We start from the raw sequence: 6,000 nt of genomic DNA, 5'->3' as shown, positions 1-6,000 counted from the left end.
ATGTACATGTGGTCGCTGACAGGGCACGGAACGAGAAATCGCTCACTTGTCAGTCGCTTGCATTTTTGAAAAATGAAAATTCAAGCGACTATCAGCCCGTCAGTGGGTATGGGGGCAGATGAGCCAAACGATACCTTCCATTCAATTAGACGATTAACGGTGCTTTCATACGGGATGGAATTAGGCCTCATGTCCACGGGCTTTAAATCTGCAGCGGTTCTCCCGCACGCGGATCCATGTCCCACAGGGATGTATTAGACAACCGCAGGTAGTTAAATACCTGCGGATGTTATTTTTCCCGTCAGGCGCGGATCCGCGTGCGGGAAAAAAAATGGACATGCTCCATTTTAGTGCGGGTCTCCCGCAGGGACGGCTCCTGCAGGCTTCTATTGGAGCCTATGGAAGCCGTCCAGATCCGCGGGAGACCCGTACCAAAATTAAACTCACCTGCTCCGGGCGATGCGGTTCTTCCCTTCTTTGCAGCCAGATCTTTTTTCTTCGGCCCGGCGGATGTGCCCGGCGCATGCGCGCGGCACACTGCCGGCGTGCCGAGCACATCCGCCGGGCCGAAGATAGAAGATTCGGCTGCGAAGAAGGGGAGACATGCATCGCCCGCAGCAGGTGAGTTTATTGTTATTTTTAGGCATCATGTCCGCGGGGCAGGAGGGACCCGCTCCGGATTCTACATATAGAATCCGCGGCGGGCCTGATTTTCCCTGTTGACATGAGGCCTAAGTCTGCAGGACGCAGCGCCAATGCAGATATTGTCAATTAGTGCATATTTTGTTGTTTTTAACTGGAATGTGTTCTGTTGAACATCTTGTGGAATTTCTTGTGTTCTCTTCTGCAGACCTTAGGTACGGAATTATGTCTCTTATATGTTAGAAATCCGCAATAACAATTCGGCAAGATGTCTTAATTCCACAGCAGAGTTGTCCACTGCGAATTGAGTCTTGTGGTTATAGAGGTGCGGATTTTAACAGGTACAGAATTCAAGCCTCATAGGGATATAATTGTGTTGCAGAAATGACCATCCCATGTGAAAGCAGCCTATGTAAGCACAGTAGTGATAGTCGGGCGGCAGTCTGTTGGATGGCTGTTGGGTGCTTACGTGCCCGAAAGTTGTCCCATGTAAAAGGGCCTTAAGAAAGTGGCAGGCTGATGATAGAAAACTTGGCAGGTCTGGTAGATTCCTGTGTATGTTCTCTGAGGAGTGTGATCTGGGATTTTCCGAATACTGGTGCAATAACAGGATGTTGTCTGCGGGCTGACTGGTGGCTCTGCCCTCTGGTTCCTCGCTGGCTGATGTGTGACACCCTGTTCAGGAATGCAGAGACCTCGTTCATACACAGCACTAATACCCCGCTAGATATGTGTAATCACTTGTATTGTGAATCACTTATCATTGCTTCAGAAATACATTCCAGAAGTTGGTAGCAGGTTATAAATAAAGACTTCATTACTCAAAATAATCCATTGCTCTTACAGAATAAGGCTGATTTATTAGGCCTCCTTCCCACGAGCGTGACGGGCTCCGCAGCGTAATATTCTGCTGCGAAGCCCGTCACGGCGCCCCCCAGAGCCCCTATACTTACCTGCGGGAGATAGCGTGAAATCGCTTCCCCGCCCACCGCCGCCGCGTCACCGCCCGTCACCGCCCACCGCCGCGCGTCACCGGCCGTGTCACGTGACGCGGCCGGCCGTGTCACGTGACGCGGCCGTGCGCGGGAAAGCGTTTTTTCACGCTATCTCCCGCTGGTGACAGCGGGAGATAGCGTGAACGGACGGCTTCCATTGACTGCAATGGAAGCCGTCAGTGCGTACAGCCCGTCCTCACCCGCAGAAAATAGAGCATGCTGCGGGTGAGGACGGGAGAAATCGCGGTGCGTAATTCCGCGGTGGAATTACGCATCGTGAGCATTGTGCTATTAGGTTCAATAGAACCTAATAGCTGCGGGCAACGCAGCGGATTTTCGCCGCGAATTACGCGGCGGAAATCCGTTCGTGGGAAGGAGGCCTAAAAGTGTCATTTCAGGTGACTTAAGAATAAGCTGTCATGTATGTGTACATGGGGAGTAGAACTATGTGGAAGCTGTCCCAATTAATGTTACCGATAGTAGCTCTGAGCTGATCAAATTTTGCTTTACTAAAGTTTAGTTTATTTGTCACTCCCTGATGAGGCTTCTTATTGAATGACAGCTGGAAGTTGATTATATTGTGATCACTGTTCCCCAAGTGCCCCTCAACCTGTATCCCCTTTATTTGGTCCGGTTTGTTAGTTAGTACTAGGTCCAGAATGGCCCTCCCTCTCGTTGGTTCCCGCACAAGTTGGATAAGGTAATTATCTTTAATGGATCTCAAGAACGTATCACCCCTATGGGATTTGCAGGTTTCGTTTTCCCATATTATATCTGGATAATTAAAGTCCCCCATATTAATTACTTTGTTGCGGTTTGACACCTCTTCTATCTTCCTTAGTAGTAAGTTTTCAGTTTCTTCTGTTGCTTTTGGTGGTCTATAGAAAACCCCTATCAGGAATTTGGTAATTTTTTTCTCCCTGTATTTCTACCCACAGAGATTCTACCTGATCATCTCCTACTCCTATATCTTCCCGTAGCCTCAGCTTTAAGTATGATTTAACGTACAGACATACCCCTCCCCCTTTCTGGTTCCTACGGTCTCTTCTGAAGAGATTATACCCCTGTAAATTCGCCGCCCAATCGCACTTATCAAGCCATGTTTCCGTTATTCCGACTATATCATAATTTTCATTAGTCATTCTTGCTTCCAGCTCTCCTACTTTACCAATCAGACTTCTTGCATTCGTGGTCATACAATTTATATATGACCACCAATTTATATTTTGTTCTTTAAATTCGTTTTGTTGCTATTAGTACTATTGGCTGATCTAACAGTTCTAATTGTACTAACCCCATCCCCTGCTCGACCCCCACTCCTCTTGCTTAGACCCGGGTGGATAGCTACACTGCCTACCCCACTATTTCTCTTTTTGCCCTCCCCCCAGTCCCTAGTTTAAATATTCCTCCAGCCTTCTAGCCATCTTCTCACCCAGCACAGCTGCCCCCCCCCCCCCCATTAAGATGCAGCCCGTCCCTACGGTAGCCGACAGCAAAGTCAGCCTAGTTCTCCAGGAACCCAAATCCCTCCTCCTTACACCAACTTCGAAGCCACTTGTTTACCTCCCTAAGATCCTTCTGCCTTTCTAGTGTGGCTTTAGGTGCAGGTAGTATTTCCGAGAAAACTACCCTGGAGGTCCTCGCCCTGAGCTTTGACCCCAAGTCCCTGAAATCATTTTTGAGGGCCCTTCATTGACCTCTAATTTGTTCATTGGTGCCAACGTGCACCATGACCGCTGGATCCTCACCAGCCCCTCCCAGTAATCTGTAAATCCGATCCGCGATGTGTCGAACTCGAGCGCCAGGAAGACAACACACAGTTCGACGAGCCCGGTCTTTATGGAAGATTGCCCTATTTGTCCCCCTTATAATTGAGTCCCCCACCACTAGGACCTGTCTAGCCTGCCCTACGCTTCCCGTCCCCGTCACACTGGAGCAGTCATCTCCCTGGCATTCAGAGGGCATGTCGAGCTGCAGCGGTGCTGGTTCTGTAATGGCACCCCCCTCATCTGCCAACGTTGCAGACGTGTTGGGTTGTGCCAATTCAGGACTAGTCTTCCTGGTTCTCTTCCCTCTACCCCTCCTCCTATCTGTCACCCAGCTTACTGCCTGCTCCCTCTGCTCTTCCATACAGTAGTATGGTAATCAGCCTCCGCCTCTATCCCAGCGAGTGTCTGCCCAGTGAGCATCAAACTCCTTTCTATGTTGTCAATGGCTCTCAGTGTTGCCAGTCGCTCATTTAGATCCAGGATTTGGGCTTCTAAATGTGCAACGTGCACGTATCTTGCGCAACAGTATGCACCCTCGATCGGCTGATCAAGGAATGTATACATTGCACAAGTAGCACACTGGACGACATTGGCAGGCATGGAGCTCACTCTAATGGGGATCTACAATTTACTTGTGGAAGTAGTGAAGATAGACTTGTTCACACTCCGCGCACCCGCTCACACGCTGCCGCCTCTGCGCCGCCGCCCACTCGCTGCCGCTCTGCGCCGCCGCCCACTCGCTGCCGCTCTGCGCCGCCTCTGCGCAACCGCTTACACACCTTTTTTTTCTCCCCCTCACACACTTAGGCCTACAGACACACTAGGTACACAGAAGACACAAACTAGGACACACTAGATACACAGAAGACACACACTTAGATTCACACACACACAGAAGATACTTATCAGCTCCTGTTGCAGCTCCTCCGCAGTTCTGGTGACGTCACCTGCTCTCCCGGCGGCTGCGCTCTCTGCCCTCCTGCCGCTCCAGGACCTGCTGCTCCGCTTCTGCCCGCTGGATCTACAGCGGGCAATCCTCCTGCCGCGCTCCCTTAGACACCTGGTGGCCTCCGGGCGCCGGTATCGGCTCCTGCGCCGCTCCGGTATCGGCTCCTGCGCCGCTCCGGTGTAAAGGTTCTTCCAGATAGGGGAATGGGTAGGTTAAGTTCTTCCAGGGAGGTGAATGCTTACGGGCAAGGCTTTATGCTTGACCAGAGGCGCATGAAGTAGCAGGAAGGCTCAGCCTACACCATGACCATGCCATGTGCGAATGCCACTCACCAACCAGAAGTGAATATGAGCCCCATAGGTTGGTTGAAATGGCTTAGCATGAACCAACGTTTCTATCTTGGGAAATAAAGTTGTATGCTGTATGGCATGTAATTAGCATATCTTGTCTCTGGCTTTGCTTGCAGTAGTACCATACCACACAAAATACAGATGTTGAGTGAATGGAACGTTTTTCCTAAAATGATAAAAATTGGTTAAAAGTTCATGCAGTTTGTTGCCTGCCCCTGGGATAACATTAAGAGCAATTATAAGAACAATGCTGAGACCGATAAAAATTATGTACGTCTGTTTTCAGCCTTACAAAACCATATCTATAGAAGTATAAATCTATACATAAAGCTATTTATATAAATATCTATATTGATATAGATCTATTTATATAGGTAGATATTAGAGATGAGCGAGCACGAAAATGCTTGGGTGCTCGTTATGAGACAAACATTTTGTAATGCTCGGGAGCTCGTTTTGAGTAAGGAACCCCATTGAAGTCAATGGGAGACTCGAGCATTTTTCAAGGTGACCCGTGCTCTGCATAGGGGAGGGTGTGTGATTCACCTGAAACATCAAAAAGTCATGGAAACACCACAGACATGGATAGGAAACAAAGGGGGCAGCATGCATGGATGCGTCTGAGGCTCCCAGGTCGCACTATTAAGCCAAATTGTGGGTGTTAGCGCAATTTTCGCTATTTCAGATATACTGTGTGTTTCAAATTAGATAATATGTGCAGGCCTGGAGAGCCTTTCAAAGACCACACGGCTTACATCATGTGTCCCAAAAGAGTCTGTCTTTATTAACGCGCGTAAAAGTTTTAAATGTTTCAACACAGGAAGTGAAGTAATTTAGGATACAGTTACATTATTTAGTGAGCTGATAGGTCATTCTCAGAGGAAGGTATTTGTGAGGTAGCTTGTGATGTCATCCATCTGGGAGGAACTTCGGTGAGCACGCTCAGTTCATTCTTGAATTTGGTCTCATGAGAAGAACATCCTGTTTTTCCTCTCTGCTTGTCCAAGAGACATTCCTAGATAGGTTTTTGCCAGTTAGAACTGGTTTGACCTGTTTATGGACACAAAGCACTGCTCCTCCAATTCTTGTGGAGGTGGGGGGGGGGGGGGGGTGATGTTCCCTTCCCCCAGAGGTTCAGACTGGAAACACAACATAGCATCTTCACAGTTGACAAAAATACAGAAAATACATATAGGACATCTCCCACATGGGCAAGAGCCTGGTGGTCACCCCCCTAACAATTTAGTTGGGCCAGACCATAATTAGCAAGGCACACGTGCTGGCACATCTTAGCT

Source organism: Eleutherodactylus coqui, chromosome 12 (genome assembly GCF_035609145.1).
Source record: "Eleutherodactylus coqui strain aEleCoq1 chromosome 12, aEleCoq1.hap1, whole genome shotgun sequence".
Taxonomy (NCBI): domain Eukaryota; kingdom Metazoa; phylum Chordata; class Amphibia; order Anura; family Eleutherodactylidae; genus Eleutherodactylus; species Eleutherodactylus coqui.
The sequence above is the reverse complement of the archived record's forward strand: the minus strand, read 5'-3'. Positions refer to the sequence as shown.